At 40.1% G+C, this 9,721-nt stretch overlaps 1 pseudogene; it reads left to right on the plus strand.

Moving 5' to 3' along the window:
• The first annotated feature begins 3,355 nt into the window (after positions 1–3,355).
• LOC102011221 lies at positions 3,356–4,507 on the plus strand (annotated as a pseudogene).
• Positions 4,508–9,721: the final 5,214 nt, after the last annotated feature.

Here is a 9,721-nt window from a genome sequence, read left to right on the forward strand (position 1 = left end):
TATTTTGATCCTGATCACATTAATCTAGTGGGCTTGAAATTGATATAGGTACTACTTGTGTCTTCTGTACTCACATTTTTGTTATTTCCTATATATAACATAGATCTTGTTTTTGCTTTAAGTAGAGCATGGTTTTTCTATTTTTATTTAATTTTACTGTTCCCCAGGGCTTTCTTAATTGTGTTTTTCTTGGGTAGGAAATATCTTGCATCTGAATATTTAAACCCTGACTAAAGTATACTCCCATAGCATGGGACTTGTTAAATTAATTTTTAAAAATGGAGTATCTGGTTAAAAGAAAACAAAAATGATTTATAGTGTATCACTTCACAGCCCCGTATCTAGAATTTTCCCAGTGAAATATGATTCTACAAGTGTTCTTCTCTTTTGTTATTTAGTTTAACATACGGGGGGCTTCAAGGAGTGGTCTTAACAGCTAATGAAATGCAATGTCAGTGAAGAAAGTAAATGATGTTATTCAAATGGCTTTGCTAGTTTTGTACTTTACAAAAAATGTTTTATTCTATTCTCCAAATTGTTATGAGTTCCAATTTAGAAATTCTAAATTCCAATTTAGAAATGAGAAGTTTAGAATTCACAGATGTTCAAAGCCTTGGTCAAATTCATGTTTGTGGTATTGCTCTTTCATTTCTGCCCAAGTTATTGCTTTCTGACTTTTGCAGAACTCATGAACTAGAGGCTATAATTTATTGGTAACTATACCAAGTAGTATAGTTACCATAAGCTACATATTATATGTGCCAAATATTATCACAGAAAGATTTTTCGTATGAAACAACTCTACAGAAATATTTTTCTTTAGTCATTTTGTAGTTGTGATGATGACATGTATCTATCTGTCTATCTACCTACCTATCTATCATCTATCTACCTACTTATCTCCTGCTCTTTTTCAGTTTAACTTTGACACTGCTTCCATCAAAGGGCAGGAACTATGTTTTCTCCACTTTAGTACAATTGCCAGTGGTGGCGGTACTTTGTGACATCCGAAGCTGAATCATAAAAGGTGATTTTTAATCTTGTTCTCTTGAATACTCTCTTGGTGTAACTGCTCTGCCATCTCCCTGGTGGAGGTGCCAGCTGATGTTACTTGGAGCAGAGGTAACCACTCCACAGTTGCCAAAATTGAAGATACAAGCCAAGTAAACTACTGGTATTTCACACCCCTGTGTCCTTTTAGTGATTTATTATTTAGCAATACACAACTAAAGCAAGTATCACATATTCTTTTGGACTCATGGAAAATTTATTCTTGAAAATCCTTTTTTATTGCACTATATTTCTAAAAGCTTCTTTTTCATTACATGAACTTAGATGTAAGTTGATAAAAAGGACCCAAGAAAAGTTGACAGGTTCCTGGAAGACTTGCAAAACTGTGAGATAATTTCTGTTTTGTAGTTTTGTACTTAGGCTGCTCTATTACAAAACTCTGTCTATTTTGAAGAGAAAAAGCCAAGAAAGAGGAAATTATGTTTATTTGCTCTGTACTTACTGCAGTAGTATCCATAGAGGAAGTGACCTTTGTACTACTTAATGTCTTCCAGGCAATCTACTTGAACAATGGATTGTTGCATTGTTACAAATCAACTATCTGTTAATTCTATAATAGCATTAATATTGGATAAACTTATGAATTATTTTCTTCTAAGAAACTTCCTTCCTTTATTCAAAGTATATTTCCTTTCATTTTTTGTGTGTCTTACTCTCATATTTCTTAACATTTTTTCTTAAAAATATAAAATTTTCTTTTCTTTTCTCTTGTTATTGGTCATGGGTTTCAAAATGATGGTTTCCAGTTATTCAGGCTTAGATATCTATATTACAAGATCACCAGTTCATTAACTATAATATTGTATCAGTCAGTGTTTGCAAGGGAATAGATTTAATACAGAACACATAATTTATAGGATTATTTTAAAATATTCACACAAAAAGTCAAATGCAGAAGAGTGCAAGAGATCTTTCCATACACTAGAGATATGAGGAATCCACCTGAGGGCCTAGATCCCATGGCAATGTCCTGGATGCGTCCAGCTGGAGCCCCAGAGCCCACAAAGATGTCTTGGGCAAGTCTGTATCTGCACTGGGAAGACCCAAAGGTCAGTGGTGGACTGTAGAAAGTCTGTGCCAGTGGAGTGAAGGATCTGTGTCAGTAGGCTGAGAGATCTGCACTGGAGTCAGGAAGCAATACTCAAAGTAAGGACCAGAGCTCCCTGCCAAGAGAACTGCAGTCATCCTCAGCGACAACGAGGACCCAAGTTCCTAGGAAGAAAAGAACAGCTGAGTTCATTTCAGAAAGACCAGTGTGACAAGCTTCTCCAGGAGGATCAAGAGCATTCTACCTTCCCCTCTAGTTCTCCTTTTATGTTGTTGGCGTTAATCCTCAGGTGGGCCTTCCACTTTTAGAAGCACGCTGATTCAGTTCAGTTGGGCATCACAGTTTGACTATTAGTTAATCCAGCACAATTATCCATCTTTATATTTTGTCATAAGTAGACCATATTCTGCAATGACGTTGAATAGTACAGTACGATTCATATTAACTATCTGAAAGGAGTAGATAGGAATTCAGGGAGTTCACAGGTGATCTCCTGTAATTATTATTTTCTGAGAGTCTGTATCTAGGGACACTTTACCTTAGTATTTAGAGTCACAACTACTTTAGAGGTGGCTTTCTCTTTCTCTGAACCACAGAACTTAAAAGGAGGGCCTGTGTATAGTTAATTTACTTAGGAAGTGACAAAAATGGGGCCTGTAAGAGTGGTTAAAATGGAAGGGCGAAAAACGATGATAAAATTTACTCTCCAATTGGTTGCTGTTGGAGCTCTTGGTTCCCCTGAAAACTTCTGATGAACTGCTAAAGGGTGTCTCTCAAAGAACTGATGAGGAGGGCACCTATCTCTTGAACTTCTCCACCACTGGTGAGGTTGTAGCCTCATGACTTATTAGCTTCCCTGTGCTTCCAGGTGCTTTCCATCAGAAGAGCACTAGGGAAGAAGAAAGAATGTATGTGCGTCATGGAGAGAATTGCTTTAGGGTTATGCCTTTGTAAACAGCGTTTCCACAGTGTGGACTGAGAAGATTAATGCAGGATGCCAGAGATATCCAATGTAATTCCAGGAGAAGAAAGTGAGGGGTAGCTTTTGCTATAGTAGGGGTCCCTTTGAAATATCTGAGTTTTAAAAGCCAATATCCAAGGAATAGAAGTAGTAGAGTCTAATCACCATAAGTTACAGGATCTTGTAAGATAAAAATTATTTTAAAATTATATGCATAGAAAGAAAAATATATGGCCAGTTGTGGCTGCAGGGTAGATGTAGGACACCTGGGCAAGATGCCCTGGGCCAACCAGCCCACCATGAGGATCTCTGAGCTCATTGATGGGAATGCCAAGTTCATCGTAGAGAATATGGACCTGGTGGTGGCCAGTTCTGTTTGGAGGGTCTTCCTCGCAGAGGTGTCCATCTTAGTCACTGCCTGGGTTCACATTGACACCAGTTCCTCCACCTTTCATGATGAGTTCATTGTGCACAGGGGTGGGTTAATTCCCCTCACTAGTGATGTCACTGTGGACAAACTACAGTCCTGGGACTGCACGTGTGAAGAGTTCTGCCCCAAATGCTCACTAGAGCTCATGCTCAGCCTGCAGTGCACTGAAGGCCAGACACACCATGTCACCTCCTGAGACTTCATTTCCAGTAACTCTTGGCTCATTCTGGAACTGGGACAATGACCTCTGTGATTATGTGGAGCAGGAGGACATCCTTACAGTCAAGCTGAGAAAGGGCCAGGAGCTGAGACTTGAGCCTGTGCTAAAAAGAGCTTTGGCACAGAGCATGCGTAGCAGAACCCAACTGCAGGAGAGGCTTTTAAATATGATCTGGACAATGCCCTGAGACACACCGTGTACTTCAAGCCCAAGGAATGCCCAAGTGAGTACTCAGAATTGGATGAAGATGAGCCACAGACTCCCTAAGACCCCGATGGCAAACCAGAGAAGTTTTACTGCAATGTGGAGCCCTGTGGCTCTCTGCACTTTGAAACAATTGTCCTTTCAGCCTTCTCTGGATTGAAGAAGAAGTTGAGCGATTTACAGACTGAGTTAAGCCATGAGATCCAGAGTGATAATAACCATAAACTAACTGCAGCTCAGCTGTTTGAGCATAGTGGGGATTCAAGGCAGCAGCTGGAGGTCAGGTCTCTCTTGAGGCCTTCTAGTTCCTGGGCTCCAGACTGCTGCTGCTCAAGCTTCACCACAGGTCACCAGGGGTTACAGGTGGATTATCGAGGGGACCTCTGGTGTTTAGACAAAGCTGATTTTTACAAGACATTTAGCAGAACGCAAAGGCATCCCTTCCATCCTGTTTCCCAGCACTCCAGTAGGGGCTGTCCTGCTCCCCTGTTGAGAACTGCTGGACTTTTCTCCTGGCCATTCCAGCTCGCTAAAGCCTTTCTGTCCAAAAGGTGTTTCCACAGCTGTATCTAAGGTTTCTGGTATTAGGATTGGGCGCTGGAACTTTTATCCAGGCAACCTGTAAGAACTCTGGTCCTTCCCTCAGGGACAACCTATTAGGTATCCCTAATTTGAGAAGTAACTCTTTGGGAATAGTATAGCATTAGGCCCTGGCTGTCTGCCTCTCCCACAAATAAACTTGCTCTTATTCTCTACCTACCACTTATGAAGGAGCTCCTTCCTGGTCGCAGTCTGATCATCTAGTTTGGGGAGGGCAGGAGCAAAGGCCCCTCCCATGCACTTTTTTCTCCTAATGAAGGTTCTGGTCCTGGCTCCTTAGCACTGTCTCCAGGTAGGGGCACACTCAAGCAGCTAGTTAGGCAGCCTGGAGAAAAGCAGAGATTCATACAGAAAGGAAGGGATATTTATTGATTAACAACAGTTGTCTTTTAAAAGTTGTTGTTTTGGCAATAAAGAGGACAACATAATCTCAAAAAAAGGAAAAAACAAAGAGCTCTTGAGATATTTTCTGGTTAATTGGAATATGCAAAAAACCCTCGATAAGCAGATGCTTACTTTACTGGCAGTAGGAGCTAGGGCATGAGATTTAAAAAGATGTCACATATGTTATATATCACATGTTATATATATGTGTGTGTGTATGTGTGTGTGTGTGTGTGTGTGAGAGAGAGAGACAGAGAGAGAGAGTGTTTGTTTGAATGGGTGAGTGAAAGATGAGAAAACTGAAGTACATGGGCTATTAGATATGGAAGAAGACCCAGTGTTTAGCAGAAATTCATCTAAATTCTATGAGAATTATAGAAAAGGACTGAGAAAGTGTTCCTTGTGATCATGCTGCCTGCATAAGTGTAAAATGAAAGAGCAGAGCCTATTTTTCAAAAAGCTAAGAAACATCATGGTTGGTTAGAGGACATAAACATTTTTGCTGTTTCCCACAGTCTCACTCTGAAATAATCTCCATGCTTTTTTATTTGCTTCATTAATATTCTAAATAAAATTAAAATGTTCCTGTAGTCATTTACCTTTTACCTTCATTTTTGTACTTTGCAGTACCAGTTTTCATGCACACATCATGCTTGACTTATGTAAAAGAACCGCCATGGAAATTTGTCCTTCATGGTTCTGAAAGTTGCCTCATGTTGGGTGCCTACATGAAATGAGTCAGTCTCAGCAAGGTTGGAAGGCGGCACACTTCCCGGACAAGCACAGACCCTCACAGGAACCTGGAGCCCTGTCCCTCTGCCTGGTGGGTGGGAGCATGCACACATTTCTTGGGTCCTAACAGCTGATGTACTGACGCACTGAGCTCAGCTAGTGGACGATTCTAGGTGAAGCATGTCAGGCACCTACCTGTCCCATTGTCCATGGTGCCAAGCACGGCAGGCAGATGACCTCCAAGGATCTTTAGAACTCAGCAGTAGGGTGCACTCAACAGTGCAGTAGATGGGTTAAATATCCTGTGCTAATTCTAAGGGATGGGTTTCTTACGAACAGCATTCAGTTTGCAGTTTGATTGGTTCAAGTTTCTAACTTTCTGTGATATTTGGGGCTTTTGCTCTATAAAGTACTGTAGATGCCTAGTTGTCTTCTCACTCAACCTTCCTGTGCTTTTGGTGACTGTCTTCCTGCTGCACGTGAAAAAGCAAAACCAAACACCACCCGATGAGCTCTAAAATTTGCCTTCACTCCAAATCTATAAAGATGCTAATCAGAATGAATGGTTCTCCCAGTCAACATTTGCTGTCATTGAAATTTAGTTGAGATGGTAAGAACAATATTTTCTGTTTCAAAAGAGTTGTCCATGAGAACAGAAGAGCTGATGAGGCTCTCATTTGCCACAAAGTGTTGAGTCATGCACTTGGCAGTCAACTCGGTGCTGCACTCAGAGGGACTCTGGTTCCCTGACATCTGTCCACTAGTGAATGGTTTTGGAAACATGGTCTATGAGGAAAGGTCTTAGAAGAAAAGAGAACATAGGGATCCTCGATCTGATTTTAATTGTTGAAAGCCTTTCATATGGAAGAGGAATTAGACTAATCCTGAGTGTTCTTTTTTTTTTGGTTTTTCTCCGGTACCAGGAACCAAACTCACCACCTTGCGCTTGCCAGGCAGGCGCTTTTGCCGCTGAGCTAAATCCCCAGCCCGAGTGTTCTTAAACAAACAGAACTACTGTAGTATTACCAGACGGATGCAAGAGAAAGGCATATTAGCTTAAAAGGAGGTCTTCAAACAGCTAGAGATATGGAGAAGAGGAGAGTTCTTTCTCTTTTAAAAATAAGTTTTATTTTAAATTAGTACATATTTGCAGTACATAATGATTACATTTACTGTGAGGAGCTGGAATATGTACATATCATATTGTATTTCTGTTTGTGTCCCTTTCTGTCCCCTCCCTGTCCTCTCTCTTCATCTCTTAATTCCATTCCCATTTGCAAAAGATAAATCTCTTGTTTCCTGTTATTTATCTTTTATTTTGCTCTTTCATAACATAGGAAGCTTTTCCTCACTGGCAGTTAAGCAAGGGAAGAGTGCCCTGTTCCAAGACCACTGTCAAGACTGAATTTGTTCTACTTAGTGGGACTGAGTATGACTAGTAGGGAATTGCTCCTGGACTGTGAAGGTGCTCCCAGAAAACTTATTTCCCGCCGTAAATTATTGTGTGAAGGAGTTCATAGGCATTCATACAATTTCTTAGAGTTGTTGTGACAAAGCCATGACTGCATAGCTTTCAACAACAAAAACTTATGATCTCATGCTGCTAGAGAACAGAGGTCCAAACTCCTGCTGTTGGCAGGAGCACACTCCTTCTGAAGCCTGTGGAGCAAGCAGCCTCCCTCAACTCTTCTAGCTTTCCATGACTTTAAAGTGCGGCTTGCTTAATCTGACTGGTATGAAAGTCTCACGAACACTGGCTACAAAAGACCAAAATGTAGGATTCAAAGGAGAACATGAGAGAAAACATAGATTTATTTCATTTTGGAAGAGTCTGAGAAAATGAACTAACTTTAGTCAACACAAACTCCTCAGTCCACATTACAAGAAAAAAAGAACAGAAGGAGGGGCTTGAGAAATTCAGTCAAGATTTATGATCTGGTTTTTCACTGGACAGCCACTTTGTTCCCACAACATTTGACTCAGATACCTTTGTGTGACCTGAATGTGCTGTTTTCTTCTCACAGGACCTGTATTCCAGCCTGTCCACTTTTCAGCTGCTGTTTGGGCTCACTGAGATTATCATTCACGATTACTTGGGGTGAGATGCAATATGTTTCCAAACAAAGGAGATAAATGGGCTGACATTTAGGAAAGACTGAAAAAGGAAGACATTTCATTCTAGAATCATGCAAACCAGAAGTGTGTGTTTTCAAAGGCTTGAAGTAGCAGATATGGTTCAAAAGTGGCAAGCACACTCTTGAAAGAAAAAGACTCATAATTCCCAATCTCCCAATTTTAAAGTGCATTATAAAGCTACAGGAGTGAATGCAGTGTGGTACTAGCATCAGGTTAAGCATATGGATCATTGGAATAGAATTGAGAGTCCAGGACTAAACTCTGACATTAATGGCCAATCAATTTTCAATAAGGATGGTAGGCTAATTCAAGGGAAGAAAGGATTTTTAATAAATGGTGCTGGGGGAATGGAGTATTTACATGGAAAAGAGTAAAAATATACATCTAGTTTAAACAACAAATAAAAACTAAAATGGATTACAGACCTAAATGTGCTGGTTAATTCTAAAAAATTTCCTAGAAGAAAACATAAGATTATATAAACCTTTGTGAACTTGGGTTGAGCAATTGTTTCTTTTAATTTTTTTAATTGAAAGAAGTTATCAGCTAAGCATGGTAGTGCATGCCAGTAATCCTAGCTCTTGGGAGGCTGAGGCAGGAGGATCACCATGAGTTTGAGGCCAGCTTGGCTACACAGTGAGTTCAAGGCCAGCCTGCACTACATAGTGAGACCCTGTCTCAGAAGAAAAGGAGTTATCAGTCTTATTTTTGATTAACAGATTATGACTGTATCCATTTGTAGTATACAATTCTGTTAGTTAATTCTCACCCTAGGGTGAGTGCAGCACTCACACCATCAGCATGTGTTATCTGCCAACTCCCTCTGTATTCTCATCAGATCCCATCAAGAAACCAGAGAGTGTGACTGATCTTATCTATAGAAGCAAACACTGATATTCCAAAAGATAAAATGACTTGCTTGGATAGTCCTGCATTCCAGCAACAAGGCTGGCAAAAGCCTGAGGTGGGAAACGCATTTTGTCTTGAAGGCTCGTATGTCCTCGGGAGGTGCCGTGGTGGCTCCCGTAATTTTTGCCCGGTGTTCCTGTCCTGGAAAGTGTCTCCTCTCTTATTCCAGTGCTATTTTAACTGTAATCTCATTATTATACTATCTTGTAGCTTTTTCTCTCTCTTTTTTTTTTTTTTTTTTTAAGGCAAGAACTTCACAATAAGCTTCATCCTCAGCTATGTTTTTGAGACAGGGTCTTATAAATCGTTAAGATGACCAGGCGGAGCTCAAACTTGTGATTCCCCTACTGGGTGGTTCTCCAGCAGAGTGCTGTGGGTATAGGAGTGGAGTACCATGCCCAGTTTTACTTTGTAGCAATTTTAATTTCAGCACCATATCTGAAAGTTTTGGATGTAAATTGTTTTTGTTTTATATTACATAAGACAATGGGTGGAGAGGAGCTATGAAAAAGTGTATCAGGCAAGCCTCCTGGAAATTTCTGATGTAATCACCTGAATGGAAACCAGCAGCTCCAAGTTCTGGCCTAAGTTTGCCTCATTCCAAGTGTGCAACTGTGCAGAACATTTATCCTCACATGACCCTGTAATCTATCTACCCACTCATACAGATTACATCTTCATTACAGTGGAGACATTTTCAAGAATTTTCTTCAGCATCTGTAATAACTGGCTATAGGTAGTCACTTGAAGATTATTGATTGAATGTTTAGTACATCAGTAAAACAAATTGAGGTACTAAAACTTTTAAATATTAAATAATTATATCATGATGCTATCAGAAAAGATATGTATTAGAATACAAAGTAGTTACCTGTTCAACAGCCAACATCATTCTAAATGGACAAGAACTGAAAGGTTTTACTTTAAAATTGGGAACAAGACAAGGGTGTCCATTGTCACCACTCCTGTTTAATATAGTTCTGGAACCACTAGCTAGAGCAATTAGACAGGGGAGAGAAATAAAAG

Source organism: Chinchilla lanigera, unplaced genomic scaffold (genome assembly GCF_000276665.1).
Source record: "Chinchilla lanigera isolate Chin_1 unplaced genomic scaffold, ChiLan1.0 scaffold00025, whole genome shotgun sequence".
Taxonomy (NCBI): domain Eukaryota; kingdom Metazoa; phylum Chordata; class Mammalia; order Rodentia; family Chinchillidae; genus Chinchilla; species Chinchilla lanigera.